Raw genomic sequence first — 27,493 nt, forward strand, 5'->3', positions numbered from 1 at the left:
GGACCTGGAGGAAACCCATGCAAACATGGAGAGAATGCTGTAATTCTAACCACTTAACCACCCTGCTGCCCAAAAGGGTTTATTTTTATTACACTTGAAAAGTTAATAAATTTGATCAATACTTTATTTTCCTACCCCAAAATGATGCCATCCACATTTAACTAATTTTAGCATTGAGAATGTGCACCAAATGGCCAATACTGACTATATACAAGACACTGTATTACGAGGTACAGCCAATGAAGCAAACAGTAAACCAAAAGCAAAATTCTGACTATTGTATATAATGTGATGCTAGATACATTTGTTGGGATAATTCCTTAGCCTACAGGATCAATATGCAGTGCATGGAATGTTGTGGATAGACTTATAAATACTGCAGTATTTTATGACTGTTTATTCTTAATAAGATATAACATGAACATACATTTATATCTAATACCAAAATGAGGCTACAAGAGAAAAATAACAGTTTTATAATAGCTGAGTCACCACTAAACTGCAGTATAATATTGTAATCAGACTATTTGTTGCCACATGGCTATTTTTATTTAACTATGAATCATTGTAGGTAAAATCACTGTAGCTTGCATGAAAAACATTTTGTAATTTGCAGAACGTGCAGAAACCATAAACCTCTCTTGGGCTAAATAAGTTAAATGTATTATATGAATATAATAGTGTTAAAATTATTATCATAAAAAAATGAAAAATCTCTTCATTCTTCTTTAAAAAGTGATGAGATTTAAGCGAGTTCCATTGAAACTTTTTTTATATAATGTTAAAATGATCATTAAGCAACAGGTTTGCTTTTTTAGAACCTCTGTATTATAGTTATCTTTTGTGTTTCAGGATATGATGCTTTTAAAGAGCAGTTTCGTACAATTACTTTCAAGCTCTTTAACAAAAGCAGCAGAGTTGGACAAAAGGAAAGTTTAATGGGCTGTGTAAAATTACCTGGTCATGGTCTATCGCTATAAATTTTGTGTGATGTGCTCTAAACCACCTGTGGAATTATGAAAGAGAACCTTGCATTGCCGACAAATGACCTATTCACATTTTTCAGTCTATTAAATTCTTTAATGTTTCAATTTAAAGGAAACATCATAGTTAAATAGCTTCATTATTTAAAAAAAAACATTGGAATCAAACATGCAAAACAAAGCTGTGCAAACGATGAGAAGCATTGGAAAGAAAGCCAAGAAGATAAATGATTGACACAGTACCCACAGTAAACAATGCACCAACTCCAGCACACAATACCCCAAAATGCATTTATTTCCCTTGCAGGTGTTCCCCAAATTGTAGAAGGCATCAGGAGGTTTCAGCTAGTGCTAAATGGGAGTCAAGGACTAAATAACCCAAAGATCCACTTTACTATTCCATGTTCCATGTACCATATAATGAAAAAAAAATCTGAAACTTGACACACACTAAAGGCCTCCTTATTCAAAAGAATGATCCTTCTTACTCCTTTTTCTTTAAGTATTTTTAAAATACAAGGGTAAATTTGTCACAAGTTCTGGTTTTTTTATTATTATAGAATTTTGAAAATTTACTTTTTTCAAACTTTTTTTCCTATTTTGTGAGTGGACTGTAGACTACAGTATATACTTATTTTTTGTCTATGGTCACTTGCCAGACAACCTGAGTCTTGGTTCTCTTATCAACATTTAGTAATATGTTTTAAAGCAGCTGCATTGCTATAGACAGATATAGATAGGAGCCAACACACTGGTATTTATAGGTGAGTTCACAATAGAGATCTATTTTTATAGGGTTTTTAAAAGAGCACTAGCATTTAAGTGGTGGGAAAGCCCTTTGTATGCTTACCTTTCATAAATACTGCAGAGTAGCTGGCATGTTACTAATATAGGGTATTCTATTTTATGCAATACAGATATAAAGATGGATTTAACGGTATAGGGTGGGAAAAGTCCGTTTGTTTCTTGAACTGCATTAAACCTTACCATTCTTGGACAATTGCTAGTTTTTTGGTGCATGTCACCTATAAAACTTTGCAGCTGAAGTCAGTTTTAACCTTCCTTGCCAAAATCTATTTTTAGTAAATGGTTATAATCCTGGAATGCTTTAACATATCCAGATGTTTTTAAATATTTTTGCTATGACACATCAAACTTCATGTTAGCTGAAAAAGTTGTGTTTATTTTTTTTTTTATTTTGTACTTACTTCTTTAAAAAAAAATGAAAATTTGGGATAAATGTGAAAATTTTCCCTAGTCATATCACCAAAATAAGTTAATAATGTAACAACTGTATCCTTACAGGCTTCAGCATCCTCTGTCCATAAAGTATAGCTAAGTATGCACCTACAAGTGTCATTTTGTTCTTAGTTTCTGTCCTTGCTAGTATGAACACAGATATCTACCACACCAGTTTGTCTCCTGTGGGTTTACTCTTGGTTGCAAACAGTTAAGTTAGTTGACATGGAGAAAATCTCCCTTAGATCTCTTCTGGTAGTCTGCCTTGTCTTGGATGTTATGGAATTGGTCCAATTTCATACTTGACCAGGACTCTCATAACATATCAAAGGAGATTTGTCTGTCATTTTATCTGTGCTTGCTAGAAGTCCTTTTATGGAGCTAGCTGGAGTTTATCTTGACTTGTGCTTTATGGATTCCTTGAATATTTGCCTGTTTTCTGACCCTCCGTTTGATTCTTTACCTCATTGTCCTATTGGATCTGACCCTTATGTGTCAAATTAATTTCTTTGGTTGTAATAGTGGTCTTTGTTTCTTTGTTTCCACTTTGGCACAGCAAGGTAATGTCAGCCAGTGTTCACCTACTACTTATAGTAGGCTGGGCAATTAGGTAGAAACAGGGAATGGGAAGAGGGTTTAGCCTTAGGCAGGGGCGGACTGGGAATTTAAAATGGCCCTGGAAAAAACTGTAAAAGTGTCCCCATTTTAGGGGCGGAGTCAAAACAAGTGGGTGTGGTCAGATAATGTGGGTGGGGTTATAACAGACAAATTGTTGGTAGATGGCCTTAATGCAAAACAAGAACATCTTTTGCTAGTAAGTGAATCTAATGTGCAAAGAATGTGACCTGTCGATCAGTAAATGATGCAAACACATGACCCGATAAGCCTTAAATACCTTTCTCCTATGTACAGGAATATAACTACTATAATACTGCCCCTATGTACAGGAGCATAACTACTATAATACTGCCCCCTATGTACAAGAATATAACTACTATAATACTGCCCCCTATGTAAAGGAATATAACTACTGGAATACTGCCCCCTATGAACAGGAATATAACTACTATAATACTGCCCCCTATGTACAGGAATATAACTACTATAACACTGCCCCCTATGTACAAGAATATAACTACTATGATACTGCCCCCTATGTACAAGAATATAACTACTATAATACTGCTCCCTATGTACAGGAATATAACTACTATAATACTGCCCCCTATGTACAAGAATATAACTACTATAATACTGCCCCCTATGTACAGGAATATAACTACTGGAATACTGCCCCCTATGAACAGGAATATAACTACTATAATACTGCCCCCTATGTACAAGAATATAACTACTATAATACTGCCCCCTATGTACAAGAATATAACTACTATAATACTGCCCCCTATGTACAGGAATACAACTACTATAATACTGCTCCCTATGTACAGGAATATAACTACTATAATACTGCCCCCTATGTACAAGAATATAACTACTATAATACTGCCCCCTATGTACAGGAATATAACTACTGGAATACTGCCCCCTATGAACAGGAATATAACTACTATAATACTGCCCCCTATGTACAAGAATATAACTACTATAATACTGCCCCCTATGTACAATAATATAACTATGATACTGCCCCCTATGTACAAGAATATAACTACTATAATACCGCCCCCTATGTACAAGAAAATAACTACTATAATACTGCCCTCTATGTTCAAGAACATAACTACTATAATACTCCCCCCTATGTACAGGAATATAATTACTATAATACTGTCCCCTAAGTACAAGAATATAACTACTATAATACTGCCCCCTATGTGCAGGAATATAACTCCTATAATACTTCCCCCTATGTACAAGAATGTAACTACTATAATACTGCCCCCTATGTACAAGAATATAACTACTATAATACTGCCCCTATGTACAAGAATATAACTACTATAATACTGCCCCCTATGTACAGGAATATAACTACTATAATACTGCCCCCTATGTACAAGAATATAACTACTATAATACTGCCTCCTATGTACAGGAATATAACTACTATAATACTGCCCCCTATGTACAAGTATATAACTACTATAATACTGCCCCCTATGTACAAGAATATAACTACTATAATACTGCCCCTATGTACAAGAATATAACTACTATAATACTGCCTCCTATGTACAAGAATATAACTACTATAATACTGCCCCCTATGTACAGGAATATAACTCCTATAATACTTCCCCCTATGTACAAGAATATAACTACTATAATACTGCCCCCTATGTACAAGAATATAACTACTATAATACTGCCCCCTATGTACAGGAATATAACTACTATAATACTGCCCCCTATGTACAAGAATATAACTACTATAATACTGCCCCCTATGTACAAGAATATAACTACTATAATACTGCCCCCTATGTACAAGAATATAACTACTATAATACGGCCCCCTAACTACTATAATACTACATATATACACAGAAGCAAACATGCAAAAAATCAGTATTTATCATATACAGCTACAGAAAACAAATGAGAGATCCTCACCTATTACATCCAGTGACATCAGGTGACGTGTCCTCGGATTGTTCTCGTTCCTCATTTTCTCCATTAGTTCCACCATCACCTTGTTTCTTCCTCCAGGTACACAGCTTTCCTGCAGAGTTTACCACACAGACGTCTTATGTTCTGCACTTTCCCTTCTTCTGCTACCACCAATACTGTGCCCCAAATACTGTAATAGAGCCCCCTACAATATTAGTACCACACAAATAGTGCCCCATAATGTAAGGATAATTTATTTCTTCTTTCTATCCTTTAACCTCCTTAACCCCCCACCCCAGTATTGATAGAGCTCCGACTATGACCCAGGTGTAATAATAATGGCCCCGGCCTACCCCAGTCATAAAATTAATGCCCCCAGCCTGCCCCAGACACTGAATCAATGCCACAGCCTTCCCCAGACATAAATTGAATGGCTTCAGCCTTCCCCAGTCATAAAATTAATGCCCCCAGCCTACCCAACACTTAGAATTTATGCCCCCAGCCCGCCCCAGACATAGAATTAATGGCCCCAGCCTGCCCCAGAAACAGAATTAATGGCCCCATCCCACCCCAGAAAAAGAATTAATGGCTACAGCCCGCCCCAGACAGAAAATTAATGCCCCCAGCCTACCCCACACTTAGAATTTAAGACCCCCAACCTACCCCAGACATAGAATTTATACCCCCAGCCTACCCCAGACATTGAATAATGCCCCCTGTCTGCCCCAGATATATAATAAATGCCCCCTGCCTGCCCAAGATATAGAATAATGCCCCCTGCCAGCTCCAGATATACAATAATGCCCCCGCCATATAATTGATGCCCCTTGCCAGCCCCAGATATAGAATAATGCCCCCGCCCCAGACATATCATTAATGCCCCCTGCCAGCCCCAGATATACAATAATGCCCCCACCATATAATTAATGCCCCCTGCCAGCCCAAGATATAGAATAATATACTTTTGAACCAGATGGAGGGTTTGGCAGGCATTCCGGTAAACCAACTCTATGTAGTTTTGTAACATAAGTCCAAAGCCGCTGTATCACCTCTTCGGGTCCAACAGTCACCTTCCTCTGGGGAACACAGGATGAAGATGTTGCTTCTAAATAATTTCTCAGGTAACCGTAAATGTGAAATGTTCCAGCAGTCATGTTTGTATTTGCCCTCCAGTTCCTGAAAAATAAGTGGTCACACCTGGATTGTAGGCCATTCCAGAGAATTGATGCAGCTTGGGAGAAATCCTGGAGATGTGAGAGGGAGATTTGTATTAAGAAAGAAAATAATCTAAGATTACTGGCAGATCGAAGAGCAATGATTGGAAATAGACTGATATGAGAGAGGAGAGGTAGGAAGCTGCAGCATTGTGCAGATCTTTGTGGATATAGCTATTATTTTAAACTATATTTGGAATAGACCGGAGACTTATGTGTAGCATTTGGTCAGAAAGGCAAGTCTGGCTGCTGCATTAAGAATAGATTGTAGAGGAGAGAGTTTTCTAGGAAGTGACAGTAGACTAGACAAGAGTGAATCAGAGTGACAATTAGTGTTTTAGAGGCTTCATTTATAATAAATAGATGGATTCTAAAGAAGTTTTTGAGAGGTCAGGGTTCAAATGCATAGTTAATACTTTAACAATTTTTTCCTAGTGAATATTATTGTTTATACTGACATTATGACTTACAGTATGAATCAGTGAATCAGAGTGACAATTAGTGTTTTAGAGGTTTTATTTCTAATAAATGGACAAATTCTATAGAATGTTTAAGGAGAGCAAGTGATCAGTTAGGCTGCCTAGTTGTTTGCATTGCATTTTGAAACACCCAAGGAGAAGTTATTTGCCTAATTACATTGCTATTAACATTTGCGTTTGCAAAACGCAATGTTAATATTGTGGTTAATAAACGGTTAATAAAGATATATTAAGAATGTTTTAAATGCAAGGAATAAGAAAATCAACATATTATCATGACTATATTCAAATAATACAACATTTGTAAAAAAAAAACACTGCACATTTTAAAATGTGTAACTAACTGTTTAGTCAACATTTTTTATTGAATTAAAACACTGATCTCTAGAAGCAATTAGATTATGTCTGTGAGAACTGATGTTGTGGTGTTAAGCTGCTGATTTAGCAGTTTGAAAAACTCTAACCTTATTATGCCATAAGTGTTTTACGATGACAAATTTCATAATACTCTGGGTTTTTGTGCTCCAGAAATAACATTGTTGAAATTGATTGAGAGCTAAGCATATGGTTGAGCAAAAACGACTTGCACTTGCTCAAGCAACTCATTTGTTTCTTTGTAGTTGAAAGAATGATTTCCTGCTAGGAAAAGATTTGTGCACTGAATTACGCATCATTTTAAACTAGGCCAGAAAGATGAAAGAATTTATATTCTTCTTTATTTTCCAGCTAAATTGACTAGAGGTATAAATCAAAAGTAAGAATTGTTTGATAACTTTCGCTTTGTAATAGTTTCCGAAAGTAGACAAGTTAGAGCGATTTTGCAATTACTGTAATTTGGAATGGTAGTCCACTGTATTTAATTATCTCATTATGTGAAACCTATAAACACATTTCTTTTCATTTTAATAAGCTATATATTTTTAATTTCCATTAAATACATTTATTTGTATAGTAAAAATATTTATTTTTCTTAAAATGTTATAAAAACGTCAGTGCCGGTACAGCATCATACTTTACGGTAGGGAACGTATAGTGACGTATAGTATTAGTATTAAACCATTAATAAATATTTGAATGTAAGCTTAATCCAGCTTTTTTAACCCCTTCAAGATGCAGCCAGTTTGTATGTAAAGGCTTAACCTTATTTTTTGTAATGTGATGTTTCGCTTATATGGTTAGAACTTTTAAACACTTTAACTTACCAAAGTTAACCAACCTGCTGTTACCTGCATGTGAATAGGTCCCTATTGCAGAAGGTTTGGGCTATTTCACACTGCTGTTTGTTAAAGTAAGAATCTGCTGCTGGACAAAATAAGCTTCTACACTGCTGTGGCCTATCTGGGCTGTTTGTTAAAACTCAAATCTTGCTGCTGAATGTGAATAAGCCCCTACATAGCAACAGAATAAGCAGATTATTTTGTATCTTTGTCTGTTAAAATCAGAAATTGCTACGGCTGAACCTACATAACCTTCGATGCTACTGCAGGCTATATGGATGGACTATATTTATTGTATATAACACCAAAAAGAGCACATGAGGGAACAAAAATAAATTAGGACAAAAAGCTTTATTACTTTATTACTTACACAACATGATAAAATCATCTTAAAATCAGGGGTAACAGGAGAGGTAGAAGTTTGTACACACCAGGAGATATGGTATACAGGAGTTCAATAATTTGTCATATAGGAGAAAGACCGGCGGGTTGAAACGCGCTGTAACGGGTCACACAGACAACGGAACTAAAAGTCTCTATGGGAAGAGTCCGGAGGGAGGAGTCTGTGGACCAGTGGACCCTCTGGACCACCGCAGGAGATGGTATGAGGCCTGCGGTGGCAGCCAAGGTACAGGGAAGTGCAGGAAACAGTCCAAGCCTGGGATGACAGCAGCAACACAGAGGAACACTGGTAATGCTGGCACGGACTGCAGACACAGCTGGACTGGAACCCTGGAAGGCACAGCAGGAAGCGTATGGGAACGCTGGAGAGGGGAAACACTGAGGCGTCTGGAAACGCTGGAAGACAGGACACACCAGGAGCGTATGGGAACGCTGGAGACACACAGAAACACAGGAAAGCGTCTGGAAACGCTAATGGGCTTTCTCTTCCACAGGAACGGCTTAGGGAAGCCTGGCATGGAAACCATAGGAGATCCTAGGAGAAGATCCGGCAGGGATAGAAGGGAGGTGCCGGATTATAAGGGCGAGCCGGATTAGCAGCAGCCAATCAGGAGGACGCTGGCCCTTTAAGGCTTGAGAAGTCCGCGCACGCGCCCTCTAGTGGTGAGAGCATGCGACTGCAGGCAAGGAGGCCTGCGGCCTACACGCCGTGAGCTGGAGCACAGACAGGAGCCAGGAGAGGTAAGTGAGGGCTGGGGGAGAGGGGACCGCGGCAGCAGAGCATGGGTGTACCCGCGATCCGTGACATGGATTGCAGGAGCACCCGTGACAGTACCCCCCCCTTTAGGGCCCCTCTTCTTTTCTTCTTCAGCCTCTTCTTTCGCCTCCTCCAATTCATCTCGGTGACGGAACACCTAAGGAGAAAAGCAGAAACAGGACAAACTTGCATAGACTCCTCTGCAAGCAGTACAACCGGAGGCTGAAGTGGCTCTTGGGAAGCCGGAGCAGCACTGGGAAGCTGCGGAGGCAGGAGCAGCTCTTGGAAAGCTGGAACAGCTTTAGGAAGCTGCGGAGGCTGGAGCGGCTCTTGGAAGCCGGAGGCCTCTGGGAAGGCCGGTGGAGATACTGGAGCGACCTCTGGGAAGGCCGGTGGAGACACTGGAGCGGCCTCTGGGAAGGCCGGCGGAGACACTGGAGCGACCTCTGGGAAGGCCGGCGGAGACACTGGAGCGACCTCTGGGAAGGCCGGCGGAGACACTGGAGCGACCTCTGGGAAGGCCGGCGGAGACACTGGAGCGACCTCTGGGAAGGCCGGCGGAGACACTGGAGCGACCTCTGGGAAGGCCGGCGGAGACACTGGAGCGACCTCTGGGAAGGCCGGCGGAGACACTGGAGCGACCTCTGGGAAGGCCGGCGGAGACACTGGAGCGACCTCTGGGAAGGCCGGCGGAGACACTGGAGCGACCTCTGGGAAGGCCGGCGGAGACACTGGAGCGACCTCTGGGAAGGCCGGTGGAGAACTTGGAAACGGTGGAAGCATGGCGGCCGGCTGGAGTGGTTCTTGGAAAACCGGATTAGAGCTTGGAAGCTGAGGAAGCACGGCGGCCGGCTTTTGGAACACGGGAGCCAAGCGAGGCCGCCACGGAAGCCGGACTTGAGGTTGCTGGCAATCAAACAGCTGCAGAGGCATGGAGGCAGGCTGGAGTGGCTCTTGGAAAGCCGGAGCAGCACTGGGAAGCTGCGGAAGTAGAGTCTGCGGTAGCCGGGAGTCTAGCAGCTGTCGGAGCAGGGTGGTAACCCCGCTCAGATCCTTTCTCCAAGAAAAAATCAGTTGAGACTGCTGGATGAGGACCTCTGCCAGCAATTGGTCTGAGTCATTAGAACAGTCCATGTCCTTGACGGGATCCATGGCCTTGGCGGGGTCCATGGCCGGATCTTGCTGTAACGGGTCACACAGACAACGGAACTAAAAGTCTCTATGGGAAGAGTCCGGAGGGAGGAGTCTGTGGACCAGTGGACCCTCTGGACCACCGCAGGAGATGGTATGAGGCCTGCGGTGGCAGCCAAGGTACAGGGAAGTGCAGGAAACAGTCCAAGCCTGGGATGACAGCAGCAACAGCAACGCAGGGATAGAAGGGAGGTGCCGGATTATAATGGCGAGCCGGATTAGCAGCAGCCAATCAGGAGGACGCTGGCCCTTTAAGGCTTGAGAAGTCCGCGCACGCGCCCTCTAGTGGCGAGAGCATGCGACTGCAGGCAAGGAGGCCTGCGGCCTACACGCCGTGAGCTGGAGCACAGACAGGAGCCAGGAGAGGTAAGTGAGGGCTGGGGGAGAGGGGACCGCGGCAGCAGAGCATGGGTGTACCCGCGATCCGTGACATGGATTGCAGGAGCACCCGTGACACGCGCGTTGGGGTCTCTTGCTCACCAGGTAACCGTGTATACAGGTATCCAGCTCACAGATGTGTATATACATGCACCTAACTTATACGACTATGGCTATTTGTTGTAATTACCTCTGTTAGTACTCTTGTGAACTGGATGGGCACATATAACGCTGTTGCAATCTACATATTTTTATTGCTTTGCCCTATATTACAAATTATTGAACTCCTGTATACTATATCTCCTGGTGTGTACAAACGATGGTGTGTGAGGTGTAATTTTTTATGAAGTAAGTCTACCTTTTCATTGCTACCATTGTGAAGACTGTGCAACATTTTGGTCACTTTTAATTCCATTTTTTTATGTGTTGTAAAAATCGCGTTTTGGACATTTGGGTGCTATTTTCTGTTATGGGGATCTATGCCGGCAATAACTGTTTTTATATTTTGATAGATCAGGCATTTTAAGAAGCGGTGATACCTATTGTGTCTGTGATTTTTACTGTTTATTATGTTTTATATGATTTCTAGGGAAAGGGGGGTGATTTAAACTTTTAGGTTTTTTTACTTTTTGAAATTATTTCTGATACTTTTTGGAACTTTTCTTTTACTATGTTTTGGTCTGATTGTCCCTTCCATAGATTCCAATACTACTGTTTTGCAGTATATGGCATTTTTGCACAGTATTCATTACAATGAGCCACTGGCTCAGTGTAACGAATTTGCAGAAGCCATGCAGCCTCAGGTCTGAGGAAGAGCCAAGGCAACCGATTGCCATGCGCAGCTGTATTTTAAATGCCGCCAGCAGCTTTGCCGTGAACATAAAGATAGAAGAGGAGCTGCCCGGGCTGTCGGGATGGTGAGTACTGAGTTTATTTTTTTTACGTGATGGCTATATACACGGAAATATTTACTACAGGGCCTGGCAAGCAATATACTACAGGGGATGGCTGGCTATATACTGGGGCTGTGACCAATGCATTTCCCACTCTCGGCTTATACTTGAGTCAATGGAGCAGATTTATCAATCAGTCTGAAAGTCAGAATATTTCCAGTTGCCCATGGCAACCAATCACAGCTCAGCTTTAATTTTACCAGTGCTCATTAATATTTTAAAGGGGAACTGTGATTGGTTTCCATGGGCAACTAGAAATATTCTGACTTTCAGACTGCTTGATAAATCTGCCCCAATATGTTTTTCCATTTTATTGTGTTAAAATTAGGAATCTCGGCTTATACTCGGGCGGCTTATACTCGAGTATATATATGGTAACTAATAATAGAAACCACTTATGAATCATCCCATTTTCAAAACAATCTATTAAATATAGCTTTTGCAAAGCCTGATAACCATTTCATTTAAACATTTTTTAGCCCTTAATTTAACACATTCAGAAAAGATGAAAGGAGAAAACCCACCTTAAAGTTTGTTATGAAATTTCTCCCAAGTATGTAGACACCACACTTTTGGATATTATTTATATGGGGGGTTCAGAAGGAAAGGAGGGCAATGACCTTCAGGACTTGTTTTCTTGAATTTCTCCATTTGAGGGATTATTTTTTTATGGGATGATATTTTAGTGATTATATTGCTATGCCCCATTAATGAAAATTGAAAAACTTTAAAAATCTTCATGTGGGATGGAGTAAATAACAACAATTTTGTGATTTTTGACATTTTTTATTTATTCTACAGGTCAGCATGATTACAGGGATACCATATTTATGTATATATTTTTTTTCGTTTTACTTACAAAATACAACTTAATACGGGGAAAATATTGATAGTTTTTGCTTTGCTGTTTTTTTTGTCTAAAGAGTTGGTTGAGGGCTTGTTTTTTGAAAGGACATATTATCTGATATCATTCTGTTGTGCATACTTTTTTGATAAATTTTCATTGTGGGACAAGATAGGTAAAACATTTTTTACAGCGTTCATTTTGCTGGTTTAATAATGATCTAATTTTATTTCAAGGGTCATTATGGATATGCTGATATCACATATGTGGGTTTTATGTGGTGATTTAATTTTTTCTTCATATGAAACTTTCATATGCAATAAGGGGTTTGGGGCATTTTTATTCATTTAATCATTTTTTTCCCCCCACTGCAGGGGGTTGTCAATCATGGAGAGGGAACAACGTTAACCATTTAAAATCTGCAATCACACTGATTGCAGCATTTAACCGACTAAGCTCACTCTGACTAACGGTGTCACACAGGGATCTCAGCTGTTTGTTACAGCAGACATCCTGCGTTTCCCGATGCTGTTTCATTTCCGTGGATGAGAAGAACTGAGTACCAGCACTTGGCGTCAAACATGTACAGCTCAGATCATTATGAGGTTAAACTTGTTTAAGTTTGTATTTAAGCTTTAATGTGTTTATAGCTAAGGACACTATACATAGAGCTACAAAACTCTTGAGAAATAACATTATGACCCACATTATTTAAAAATAGTTCAAACTGCACTATGTGCAGTTTGCCTGTAGAGAGTCCAGTGTGCAACAGATTCATAAAATGTATCACACATTCTTCATGAATCTGGCGCCTTCTGCACTTCTCTGACAGAATGTACTATGTAAACATGTGAAAGCACTTTGCACTTTCTTTCTAGTGCAAAGTCAGGCAGAAAACTGATACAAACACTTTAAGGGCTCATTCACATGGCCGTCTGCATGTATGTCCCCATAGCCAGTGATAGCGGCATGGCTGGGATACGGTCCCATCCGGGTCGCCCACCGCAAAAAGATAGAGCATGCTCTATCTTTCAGCGTGTGTACGGCCGTGTGCTGCTATTCTCTATGGAGGGAGGAGGAGTCACCTCCTCCTGCTCTCGAGCACACGGCGGGCATACCGCGTGTGAATGTACCCTAATAAATGTGGGCCCATGTGTTACGTGTGAAAACAGAAATTGTTCTCAAGATGTTATTTCATCATAATTAAAATAAGCACTTGCTTTATGCTTTGCCATCCATGCTTCTATATCATTTCACTATTATCTAGTACTGAAATGTCCTTAATAATTTGTAACTTTAGTTGTAGCTAGCAGCAACCCGTTTCTTGCATGTGCACATTAGACTCAGTTAATATATCACCTTGTGTCATCCTCAGGGAATTCATTTGGCTTCCAGTCACACTTCCCTAGCTTGCATAATTTAATATTAATCAAGTTAGGTTCTTTTTAGAGGCATTTATTTGAAATACAGTAAGTCATATATATTTCACTAAGCCTGCTGTTTACTTTCCTTCCAAGAATTAAGCTTAAAGAAGGACCTGTCAACAGAATTTTACAATGCCTGTAGATAAAGGGTTACAAGTCCTCCCCATATCACCTAAAATTAGCTGCCAGTGGGGCACTGTACCTTAATCACAGCCATTTTTCTCATATGCAATTTACCTTTCCGGACTCATGTCTAGTGATTGTGACTCCTCTCTTTCAGGCTGGCAGCGGACCACGTACCATTATTCTGACTGACAGCTCTGTGTCTCTTCAAATCAATGCCTTGTACTTAGGGACCGTCTGCCAATATTTAACTACAGACATATAAAGCTCTATTTACTTAGAGGAAATATTTTTCTACAATTTTTTTACACAATGGGGATAATTTACTAAGGGTCACCTAGCCGCATTTCCATCAGGTTTCCCGACTTTTCGGGGATTGCGCCAGGATTGTGTTGCACGCGATCATTTTGTGTTGCAATTGCGCCGGCCTTCACGTGACACAAAGCGGAGGCAGGCCGTCAGAGGATCCGACGGATTCGGACTATGCACAGGATTTAACAAATCAATTTGTGTTGCAAGCCATGGACCAGAAAGAAGAAGGTGAACTCCAGCAGACCTTATCTGGGAACTGACACAAGCAGGAAATCGGGAGCACAATCTTCATGAATCACAGCAGATGGGCAAACCGGCGGACATTCCGGATCAGGGTACGGCAGGGACCGGCTAAATAAATGTGCCCCAATGTCTTGTGTTATATTCATGTCATATATGTGGACAGAGTGACATAATCGCAGGTCCTTTAGCCTTCTAATAAAAGCAAGTTGTGCACCATGTATGTGATCACATGAAATCACAGCAGCCTTCATGGAGGATGGACAGGAGTAGAAGTCCATGGAAGCTGCTGAGACTTCATGAGGTCACATACATACATGGGGTACAGTTTGCTATTGTTAAGAGGCTAACGGATCTCTTAGCTGAGATATACCCTTTTTATTTAAAAAAATAAAATATAAAATGAAATATACAAGTGCTTCTCAATGAATTAAAATATCAGCAAAAAGGTTTTTTTAGGTAATTCAATAAATGAAACTAATATTATATAGATTCATTAAAAACAGAGTGAACTTTTTCAAGTGTTATATTAATTATATTAAAGGTGTTGTTTATGGAAAACCCTGACAGTCTAATTCCTTTTGTAGGTCTTATTTCTTAGTCTAATATGTTTTAGGTGGAATTACCTTAAATTAAATTGCACCTGATGTGGAACATGTAACTTTAAAAAAAAAAATAATTAATTTTTGAGCAAAAAAGTTGTTCCTGCCAAGTGTGTCCCTAGTCTCTGAAAACCTCAGAAAATGATGGAAACACCACGGAAATGGACAGGAAACAGCAGGGGCAGCATAGATGGATGCCTTTAAAGCTGCCTAATCGCAAAATTATGCCAAAATTATGCCAACAGCATGGCGATGACAGAGTGACCGAGTGAGGCTGCTATGGATACAATTGCATTTGGATAGTGCCTGTATGTGGCAGTCCAAAAATGTTTTCAAAACAAAGGGCTGGGTAGGTGTCCCTCCAGAAAAATTAAACATATAGAGTACCTGTATGTGGCCCTCCCAAAAAATTTTTAAAACAGAGGACCGGGTAGGTGGCCCTCCAGAAAAATTAAATACATAGAGTACCTGTATGTGGCACTCCCAAAACATTTGCAATACTGAGGAGCAGGTAGGTGGCCCTCCAGAAAAATTAAATAGATAGAGTACTATAGCTAGAGCCAGTTGGCAAAAAGTAGCCTCTGATTTAGTGTACAAAAAGGAGGAGAAGGAGGAGGAGAAGGAGGAGAAGGAGTGCATACATTTGAATTATTTAGGTTGAGCTGCCTTCACCTGGTGGAGAATGGAATCATGAAAAATCCAGGCTTGATTCATCTTGATAAGCATCAGCCTGTCAGCGCTGTCAGTCGACAGGTGTGTATGATTATCGATGATGATGCCTCCAGCTGCACTGAAAATCCGCTCTGACAACACGCTAGCGGCAGGGCAGGCAAGAACCTCCAAGGCGTACAGCGCCAGTTCGGGACAGATGTCCAGCTTTGAAACCCAGTAGTTCTAGGTAGCTGTGTGATCATTTAGGACGATGGTATGGTCAGCTACGTACTCCCTCACCATCTTTCTGTTAAGATCACCCCTACTCTGCCGAGACTGGGGACAGGTGACAGTGTCTTGCTGGGGTGACATAAAACTGGCAAAGGCCTTGTATAGCGTACCCCTGCCAGTGCTGGACAAGCTGCCTGCTCGCCTACTCTACTTCACTAATTGTCCTGCAGAAGTACACCCTCCACCGCTAGCTCTGTCAGAAGGGAAATACTGTTTCAGCTTGTGCACCAGGGCCTGCTGGTATTCATGCATTCTCACACTCCTTTCCTCTCCAGGGATGAGAGTGGAAATGTTTTGCCTGTACCGTGGGTCCAGGAGAGTGAATACCCAGTAATCAGTGCTAGAAAAGATTCCCAACGCGCAAGAATTCACTCCTCTCACTGGCCTGACTCTCCATTTCCTCCTCCTCCTCCAACTCCTCTTCTTCTGCCCATACACGCCGAACAGTTAAAGACTGAGAAATGGTCCCCTCTTCTGTCTCGACAACATTCTCCTCCTCTTCCTCCTCATCCACCTCCACCTCCTCCGATACGCACTGAGAAACAGACCGGAGGGTGCTCTGGCTATCAACAAGGGAATCTTCTTCCCCCGTCTCTTGTGACGAGCGCAACAGGCCAAGCAGCGGGATGGTGAGGCTGATGATGGCGGCATCGCCACTGACCATCTGTGCTGACTCTTCAAAGTAACTCAGCAACTGACAGATATTAGACATCCACGTCCATTGTAGACTTGAGGAAGCTGACTGACCTGACTACCAGTTCTGGTAGAGGTTGACATCTGGCAGTCTAAAATCGCTCTGCGCTGCTGGTAAACTCTGGATAACATGGTTAATGTGGAATTCCACCTCGTGCGCACGTCGCACAACAGTCGGTGAGTGGGCAGTTGGAGGCAGTGCTGCGATGCCCTGAGAGTGGCAGCATCTTTGGTCGACTTTCTGAAATGGGCACAGATGCGGCGCACCATCGTGAGCAAATCAGACAGATTGGGGTATGTCTTGAGGAACCGCTGAACTATCAGATTGAACACATTGGCCAGGCATGGCACATGTGTCAGTCTGCCGAGTTGCAGAGCCGCCACCAGGTTACGGCCATTGTTACACACAACCATGCCTGGCTTCAGGTTCAGTGGTGCCATCCACAGATTGGTCTGCACCGTGATGCCCTGTAATAGCTCATGGGCGGTGTGCCTTTTATCGCCTAGGCTCAGCAGTTTGAGCATCGCCTTCTGTCGCTTAGCGATGGCACTGCTGCTGTGCCTAGAGCTACCGACTGATGGTGCCATGCCCATGGATGGTAATTTGGAGGAGGAGGTGGAGAAGGGGTAGGAGGAGTAGTTGGCATAGTAGGCCGGAGAGACTGTGACCGAGGTAGGCCCCACAATCCTCAGCAGTATATGAGCAGCCCCAGGGTCAGACTTGGTCCCAGCCTCCACCAAGTTAACCCAATGTGCCGTCAGCGATATATAGTGGCCCTGCCTGGCAGCACTCGTCCACGTATCCGTGGTTAGGTGGACCTTGTCAGAAACGTCTTTGGTCATGGCACGGATGATGTTGTCTGACACGTGCTGGTGCAGGCCTGGGACGGCACATCGGGAAAAGTAGTGGCGGCTGGGGACCGAATACCGAGGGGCGGCCGCTGCCATGAGGTTGCGAAAGGCCTTGGTCTCTACCAGCCTCTAGGGCAGCATCTTCAGGCTCAGTATTTCGGAGATCTGGACTTTGAGGGCTTGGGCGTGTGGCTGTGTGGAACTGTATTTCCTCTTGCGCTCCAGCGTCTGGGGTATAGACAGCTAAACGTGGCGCATGGAGACATTGGTGGACATTGTGGAGGATCATGTAGGTGAATGTGTGATTTTCGGCGGGAGGTGTTTGTGCCGGGGTCCTGGGCAGGGGGCTGACTAGCAGAGGCAGCAAATGACACAGGGGAAGAAACAGTTGTGTGCAGGCCGAAGGTGATCGGCCTTGGTTCCATTGCGTGGGGTGGGGTGCATTCATATGCCTGCGCATACTGTTGTTGGTTAAGTTAATAGTGGTGGAACCCCTGCTGATCCTGGTGTGGCACAGGTTGCACACCACAGTCCGATGATCATCTGCTGAAAATCTAGCCCTCAGCACAGGAGCGTCACTACATGAAACATTTGGCGCTGATGCACCAGCTCTGGCCCTGCCTCTCCATCTAGCCCCACCACTGCATCTTCCAACCTGTTCGTGTATAGGACTCGCCTCTGTCTCACTGTCTTCACCTGTCCTATCAACCCAGATTGGGTCTGTCACCTCATCATCCTCCGATCCCTCAGTCTGCTCCCCCCTCGGACTTCCTGCCCTGACAGCAACTTCACCATTGTCTGACAACCGTGTCTCCTCACCTTTGGCGACCGTTGGAAAACCTGTGCATCGGGAAAGAGCTGAGCAGCAACCTGACAAGTGGTTTGTGACTCTTGGAAGGGTCCAGAAAACATTTTCTCAGAGAATGCCAGCTCAAATGCCAAATTTTCCTGGGAGGGGGCAGACTGGGGGGAAGGAGTTTGAGCTGGAGGAGCTGGAGGAGTGCTCACTTGGGTAACATGGGTGGACTGCGTGGAAGACTGACTGGTGTACAAATTACTTCAAGCATTGTCCGCAATCCACGACATCACCTGTTTGCACTACTCTGCCCTCAACAGTGCTCTACCACGAGTCCCAGTAACTTGAGACATGAAGCTAGGGAGTGTAGCTCTGCGGCGTTCCCGTGCTCACTCATCAGCAGGTGGTGTCTCACCCCGCCCAGGACCACGGCCTCTGACCCCTGCAGTAATTGGATGCCCTCTTCCTCAACCCTTAGCCCTCGGGTTCAACATTTTCCTATTTTATAGACAAAACAGAAATATAAACTGTAACTTTTGAAAAACGCTAATGAAGGGCTGTTGCGTTCTTGGAGAATCACTCCTGCCTAACAGTAAGGTTCTTGTAGAATCACTCCTGCCTAAAAGTAATCTACTAGAATACCTTAACGCTATCCCTGACCAGCAGCAGCTCTATCCCTATCAGCATCCAGACAGAGAATGGAATTCGGTTAGAATTTCAGGAAAACTTTGATTCATCACGAATCTGATGTTTACGGTGATTCATGGGAAAAAAGTTTTTTTTCCTCTCCTTTATTACCAATATGGGCGCAAGCACAATGTGTTGCATGGGTTAGAGAACTCTGGGAAGGAGAAAGGAACACCCTTTCATAAAGGGAAATCTGTGTAAATTCCACATAGTTTCATCTAGCGGCAATGTGTTGATAAACAACCCAAAGGTTGTCGATTGGTTGACTCAGTCATCCATTTCCTCCCAGATGACATCTGACAACCCCAGCCAAGAGTCTGTGGGTTCGTCAGATACAACGCTTAGTTGGCATGGCCCAGGAGCAGGTCGGAGGCGCTCCCCTGTCCTCAACCAACCTCTGTCCTGTTCAGACATCCACTGCTTCGTGCAATAGGTGGGAAAGAAGAGATGTTATGGAAGGTTATGTTGCACTAGCAAGTAGTGGAGCTGTGCATACTGAGACCGTTGAGGAGAATAGCAGTGACAGGGAAACACAAATCGATGATGATGTATCCGATCGCCCTCGGGATCCGGGTGAAGCCAGGGATCGATCATCATCGTCAGGGGAAGAGGGTGTCAGCTTGCGCATCAGGCAGCGAAGCAGGCAGCAAGTTGCTACTGTGGCCGCAGTGAGTCAGCAGGGTGGTAGCAGTGTGAGGATTGCAGCCAAATGGCTGCAGGGTACAAACCCCGCTTTGGAGGTTCAAGTAAGCAGTGGCACACAGGCTCAGCGAGGCAGCGGCGCTATTCGTCCCTCAGTGCAGAGTGTTGGCAGTAAAATCACCTCTTCATTGGTGTGGCATTTTTTTGTTGAGACACCAGAGCATGTGTATATGTAGAATCTGTGGGCAGAAAGTGAAACATGGCCAGGGAGCTAACATTGGCACCACGGCCCTGCGTCAACGTCACCATCCAATGGCCTGGGAGAAAAATGGTAAAGATGTGGAGGTCCATCCTGCCGCTGCAGGAACAGCAACAGCACCTAGTGGAACACTTTCCATTTCAGCCGGTCAAGGCTCCAGTACCTCTGCGAAGGGAGCTGTTTGTCTTTGACATCATCTTTCGGTCCAGATGCTCCTGCTCCTCGCTACACATGGCGGCAGCAGTCATTGCAATAGGCGTTTACAAAGAGACAACTGTATGCATCCAGCCATCCTAAGGTGCAGAAGCTGACCATGCTCCTGTCCAAGTTGTTGGTACTGCAGTCCCTCCCTTTCCAAGTCGTGGACTCTGCACCCCTCAGAGAACTAATGGCTTGTGCTGAACCGAGGTGGAGAGTTGCAAGCCAAATTTTTTTTTTCCAAAAAGGCAGTGCCAGCCCTTCACAAATATGTAGAACAGAAGGTTGGCCAGTCCTTGAGCTTATCGGTTTCTTCCAAGGTGCACGGCGGGGCAGAAGTGTGGAGCGGTAACTACGGTCAGGGTCAGTACATGTTCTTTATGGACCACTGGGTGAATGTGCTTTCCACCCAGCCACAACACAGCGGTGTCACTCAGTTCCTCACCTGGTTTGCTTGGGCAATCAAAGTCACACAGGGGAGGAACTGCTCCGCGTTATGCAAGAAGAAATCAATCAATCAATGTGGCTTTCTCAGCAACAACTGAAAATTGGAACCATGGTGACAGACAATGGGAGGAACATGGTATCTGCACTGCACCGAGGAGTGTGGCCCATGCTCACTGCATGGCGCACATTTTCAATCTGGTTGTCAACAGGTTTCTTAAGTCTTCCACCCATCTGCAAGACATTCTGAAAATGACCAGGGAACTTTGCATGCACGTCAGCCATTCTTAAAAATCCAAGTAAACCCTCCTCGAGTTGAAATGACAGAACGGCCTCCCCCAACATAGTCTGATATGCAATGTTTTCACCCTTTGGAATTCCAGCCTTCATATGTTAGACCGCCTGTATGAACAAAGAAAAGCCATTAATGATTTTTTGATGATGCAAGCAGACGGGAGTACTCCCCTGTGTAACTTTGATGTCAGCCACTGGCAGCTCTTGCGTGACAGCTGCCGCTTGCTCCGGCCCTTTGAAGAGGGCACATTAGTTGTCAGTCGCTAGGACTGCAGGATGAATAATATCATTCCACTGCTTCATGTCCTGGAACTCATGCTGCAAAATTTGTTTGGTAAGGGCACTTGAGAAGTGTAGACTACATCTCATGGCCACATGAGTCCAATGGTGGCTGAACTGGAGAAGGGGGAGGAGGACATTGGAGCACAAGCAGAGTCTGGTGACATCAGTGGTTTTTCCATTTAGGTGACAAGGGAGGAGGAGCAGGAGCATCTGGAGGAGGTAGAAGACGAGGCAGATGACCCAGAAGCACCCTGGCAGTATACAGTGGAGATGCAGGCCGGGAATCTCTCAGAGTCACTTGTGCAGATGGCCCATAGCATGCTGCTTTGCCTAAATAGTGACAACCGAATAGTCAACATCCGGCATAAGGAGGAGTTTTGGCTCTCCACCCTCTTGGACCCTCTCTACAGGTCAAAAGTGGGTGTCATTGTGCCACTCTGTGGCCTACCAGGTTGCTGCCACCTCAACACTCTGTCATTGTGCCACTCTGTAGCCTACCATTTCGGCACCACCTCCATACTGTCATTGTGCCACTCTGTGGCCTCTTGCTGCTGCAACTGTCATGACCTCCATGCTCTGTCATTGTGCCTTTCTGTGGCCTACCATGTTGTCACCACCTCCACAGTCTGTCATTGTGCCACTCGGCAGCCTACTGATGACTGATGCTGCTGCCAACTGACTGCTCTCTCCCTGGAACACCCTGTGATTTCCATAATGCTGTTTTCATCCTCCACCACATTGCCACTATGTTTGGTTCTCTTGTTTATTTCATCTGTCAGAAGGAATGCAAACCCTCAGGATTGAAAGCCAAAAGCAGGAGTGGATACAGAACACAGAGGACATACAAATATCACATTTACTGGTCATCTATGTTTTGGATCCAACATCCTGCTTGTTTTTGGCTTTATCAATACTGATGGATTATTGTACGATTGAAAGAGGATGAAACAAAGGGCAAAATGATCAGTGATGTCAATACAGAATTACTGCTGACACCCTCTCCACTCTTTTGAGGGGTTTCTACATGTATCCAAGTTTAACAGAACAGGTTCTTTTGTAACCTATGGAATCATCTGATATCAGTGTAGAAAGAGTGCACTCTTTAATGTTATAGTGGGATCTTGGCCCTCAGTTCAGTCCATTTGAGCTGGTACAGACCTTACCTTCTCAGGCTGCATATCCGCTTCACTTATTTGGTGAAGGTGCCCATGGAATTGAAGAGTGAAGCGATTCTAAGACCGGCGTCTGTCATGTACGTGTCATACAAAAACACAGCATTGTTTGAAGACCAAACCACGCTCCCTGTGCCTAAGCATATTTGAGCATGGCACAACATTCTACAACACCCTACAGGCTCTCTGCAGCCAGGAAATACCCGGATTTTTTTACTTGAATTCGATTTGGGTCGCATAAAATTTTTTTGAAAAATTGGTGAATCTGGTCGAACTGAATTTCAACAAATTCACCCAGCTCTATTCCTAAGCATTTAAAAAGTTGGTCTGATTCAGTTGGTGACACATTTATGGGGAAAAGTGCTGACTTGACATTTGTGTGGAAGACTGTTGACTAGACCAATGTCCAGGTTGCAGTTATAGAAGTAGGCTGTTCACAGAGTGCTGTGTTAAAGCATTTAAATGGAAGGTTGAGAGCAAATAAAAAGTGTAGTAGAAAAAGGTGCACAAGCAAGTGGGATAACCGCAGCCTTGATGGGATTGTTAGGAAAAGGACATTCAAAAATTTGTGGGAGATTCTCAAGGAGTTAACAGTGGATTCAGTGATGGTTTTGGGAGATATGTCATCTGTTGGTGTAGGTCCACTGTGTTTTATCAAGACACAGTTTTATCAAGATTCCATCTCTGAAGATGGAATTTTTTTTTCCAGCAGGATGTGGCACCTCTTTAGAATGCCAAAAGTACCAATATCTAGTTTAATAACCACAGTATGACTGTGCTTAATTGGCCAGCCGATTTGCCTGAAAAATCTCTGGGATGTTGTCAAGAAGGAGATGAGAAACACAGACCCAACAATGCAGACGAGCTGTAGGCTGGTATCAAAGCAACTTGGGCTTACATAACACCTATACAGTTCCATCAGCTGATCGCCTCCACAAACTTCATTGCCATAAAGTGCTGATAAACATTAAAAGACAACTGTAGCCCCCAGACTTGTTTCATCACTTTTACATCATCCTCTGTGATGCTGGGGCTTTACCCCTGAGGATTCCAGAAAGGAGTAGAAATATATTGGGGAAAGGTGGGTGCATTACCAGTTTATCGCCACAAGTGACCATGGGATAAACTTTTACCATTATTATCTCTCTGCATGACTACATTGACAGAAGCCATAGATGCACTGCATAATTATTATTTTTAGGAGTCTAGCAAAATATTATACAATTTGAAGCAATGGGTTATCAGTTTAGTTTATTCAGTTAATTAACCAAATCCTGCAGGCTTTTGATTAATTTACTGGAGTTTAATTTTTCATAGTTTCATAGTTTATACGGTTGAAAAAAGACACTTGTCCATCAAGTTCAACCAAGGAAGGGAAGGGATTGGATGAGGAAGGGATTTAGGGGAAACAATATATAACATAACCATCAATGTTATTTAGGTTATTTAGGTTATTTAGGCATCTAGACCCTTCTTTAAGCTCTCTACTGTCCCTGCTATGACCAGCGCCTGAGGCAGGCTATTCCACAGATTGACCGTTCTCATAGTAAAAAAGCCCTGTCTTCCCCGGTGATTAAACCTTGATTTCTCCAAACGGAGACAGTGCCCCCTCGTCTTTTGATTTGATTTATTCTGAAACAACCTACCACCATATTTTTTGTATGGACCATTCATATATTTAAATAAATTAATCATGTCCCCTCGTAGTGGTCTCTTTTCCAGACTAAATAAATCTAGTTGTTTTAATCTTTCCTCATAACTAAGACCCTCCATAGCCCTTATCATTTTTGTGGCTCTACGTTGAACCCTCTCCAGCTCCAGGGCATCCTTTTTATGGACCGGTGCCCAGAACTGGACAGCATATTCCAGGTGAGGCCGAACCAATGCCTTGTATAGTGGTAATATTACATCCCTAGCACGAGAGTCCATACCACTTTTGATACATGACAAGATCCTACTAGCTTTAGAGGCAGCTGCTTGACATTGCATGCTGTTACTCAATTTATGATCTACTAGTACCCCCAGGTCCTTCTCAACAAGGGACTCTCCCAGATTTACTCCCCCAAGTACATATTTTGCCTTTGGATTATTGGCCCCCAGGTGCATAAACTTACATTTATCCACATTAAACCTCATTTGCCAAGTGGATGACCAAACATTCAGTTTGTCCAAGTCACCCTGCAGCCTATGAACATCCTCCATAGACTGTATTACACTACACAGTTTGGTGTCATCTGCAAAAATAGACAGAGTTCTATTAATTCCTACCTCTATATCATTAATAAATATATTAAATAGTAGTGGGCCAAGCACAGAACCTTGGGGTACACCACTCATAACTGGTGACCATTCCGAGTAGGAATCATTGACCACAACTCTCTGGATACGATCCTTTAGCCAGTTTGCAATCCAATTGCAAATGATTTCTGCCAAACCAATAGTCCTAATTTTACCCATCAGGTGTCTATGAGGGACAGTGTCAAATGCCTTTGCAAAGTCCAAGAACACAATATCCACAGCTGCTCCTCCATCCAGGCACCTGCTCACCTCTTCATAGAAGCAGATAAGGTTAGTTTGACAACTTCTACTCTTAGTAAACCCATGCTGGCTGTCACTTATTATACTATTTGATGTCACATACTCCAGTATATAGTCTTTTACTAACCCTTCCAGTATTTTCCCCACAATGGAAGTTAAGCTTACAGGCCTATAATTGCCTGGCGAAGCTCTAGAGCTCTTTTTATATATTGACACCACATTTGCCTTGCGCCAGTCACTTGGCACCACACCAAACATTACGGAATCCCTGAAGATGTTAGACAGCGGTACAGCAATAACAGAACTGAGTTCTTTAAGAACTCTGGGGTGTAACCCATCTGGTCCAGGAGCTTTGTACACATTGATTTTATTGAGCTTAGATTGGATCATGTCTACATTCAGCCAGTCTAGTATATCACAGGATCCATGACCCGCACTGGCACCACCCACGTCAGAAGTTCTTTCTTCTATCATATAAACAGAGCTAAAAAACCTATTAAGTATCTCCGCCTTCTCTTGGCCTCCAGTCACCGATGCCCCATTTTCAGAATAAAGGGGTCCAACCTGTTCCAACCCATTTTTTTTTTTTGCATTGATATACTTAAAAAAATTCTTGGGATTTGTTTTACTATCTTTAGCCACCTGTCTTTCATTTTGTATTTTGGCTGATTTGATTTCTTTTTTACTGATTTTGGTAAGTTTTTTATAAGTATTGAAAGCCTCAGGTGACCCCATATTTTTTAAATGCCCTCTTTTTCTCTTTAATTGCCCTTTTAACTGTAGCTGTAAGCCACCAGGGGTGTAATCTAGCCCGTTTATACTTGTTACCTATTGGAATAAATTTAGAAGTATAAAAACCCAGGATAGATTTGAATTTCTCCCATTTAACATTAGTATCACCATGTGTATTGCAGCCCTGAATTTCTGGAAATTAGCCCGCTTAAAATTCAAAGTTTTCGATTTTCCCACCTGTTTCTGTTTTTTAAAGTTTAAGAGGAACATAATTATATTATGATCGCTGTTCCCAAGGGGTTCCTGGACACTAACATTTTGGATAATCTCCTCATTGTTAGAAATCACAAGGTCCAACAATGCGTCACCTCTTGTGGGATCTTCTACAAGCTGCAACATAAAATTATCCTGCAGAAAGTTTATAAAATGTCTCCCCTTCACAGATGAAGAAGAGCCCTGACCCCAGAGAATATTTGGAAAGTTAAAGTCTCCCATTATCACAACGGTCCCCCACTGTGCAGCCCGCTCCATCTGTTTATATAGGTGACCCTCTATTTTCTCAGAGATGTTAGGGGGTCTATAAATTACACCAAAAATAATTTTCTCAAAGCTCTCTTGGCTTTGAATTTCAACCCACAAAATTTCAGCCTCCTCACACTCTTCTGAGACCACTGACTCATTCACAATCGCTTTTAAGTCTCTTCTGACATACAGACATACACCACCTCCCCTCCTATTTGCCCTGTCTTTCCGAAAGAGTGTAAGACCTTGAATATTAACCCCAAGCATGCGATGCATCGAGCCAAATTTATAGTTGCAAACTTATTTTTACAATTTTTGCAAAACTTTTTATGTTCCTGCTTTGTTGAGGACTAGATGATGTGATATACTGATAAATACTTCAATTCGGTACACTGCTTCTATCCCTATATCAGGCCTCTCTTATTCTGGAACGGGGGTTGATGGATTATCAATCATAACAGCTTAGTTGCTGAGTTCAGTTCTAACCACAGTGGTTAATCAGAGTGGTTCCTTTAATTTCATCTTCTAGCTGGCTGTCATAGCAGCTACTTCTATCCACTGTCTGTAGATTTAGCAACATAGACATTTTAGAATCCTCACTTCATTATTATTATCAACTCCTCCACCTTTTCTTAACACAAACTTCAGAAATCACAAGAGATCACTATGTAATAATATGTAATAGTAGCCCACATAGTGGTAGTGCTCCTACAATAGCCTATACAAATACATTAACAGTACCCCACAGTAGTCTTGAGTCACAGGGAACCCAGTAACCCATACTCACATGATCCAAAATAACCCATAGTCATTGTGCCATTACTGTGGCCATGAGTTACAGAACCCCCAAAGTAGCAAAAACCCCTAATAGCCAATTTAATAAAAGTAAATACTCACTTCTGTGGTCTTCAGCTGCAGCCAGATGCAAACTTTACATCTCATTGGCTTACTGTGGATTCTGAGTTGGAGAAAGCAAAACAGCTGTTGGCTCCTGTACTCTGTCTTCTATGGGGAGGATCCTGACTGCAGATCTAGACCCATCCCTGGTGCATGCAACTTGACTATGTGATGTCATAGTGATACATGCAATACAGAAGGAATGGCAATGTGGATAACAAAAAAACTGTATGCACTGCCATGGTAATCAATTGTACCTGTGTCGTAAAAAAAAAAGGATTTTTTACGTACATTATATTCAAAATATATTTTTTCCCGCCAGCCAAGTGGCACTTGATTGATATGCTGGATTCTGGGTCAGGCCCTGTGTGTTTGCATGTTGTTTGAGACAAAACTAATATTACAATTGCTTGTATACAGCAGAACACCATCTGCTGATTTATTTCTGTATATCAAATCTGGCAAGGGTTATAAGACCATTTCCAGAAGTCCAGTATAAAAGTGGAATATATTCAGCTGAAAATCTTTCAAAGATGTCCCAACAATTTCATCCCAAGGTTGGATTATAAAATGCTCATATAAATTGCCAAAAACCCAAGTGCTAAATCTGA

The sequence above is a fragment of the Engystomops pustulosus genome, chromosome 3 (assembly GCF_040894005.1).
Source record: "Engystomops pustulosus chromosome 3, aEngPut4.maternal, whole genome shotgun sequence".
NCBI classification, from domain to species: Eukaryota; Metazoa; Chordata; class Amphibia; order Anura; family Leptodactylidae; genus Engystomops; species Engystomops pustulosus.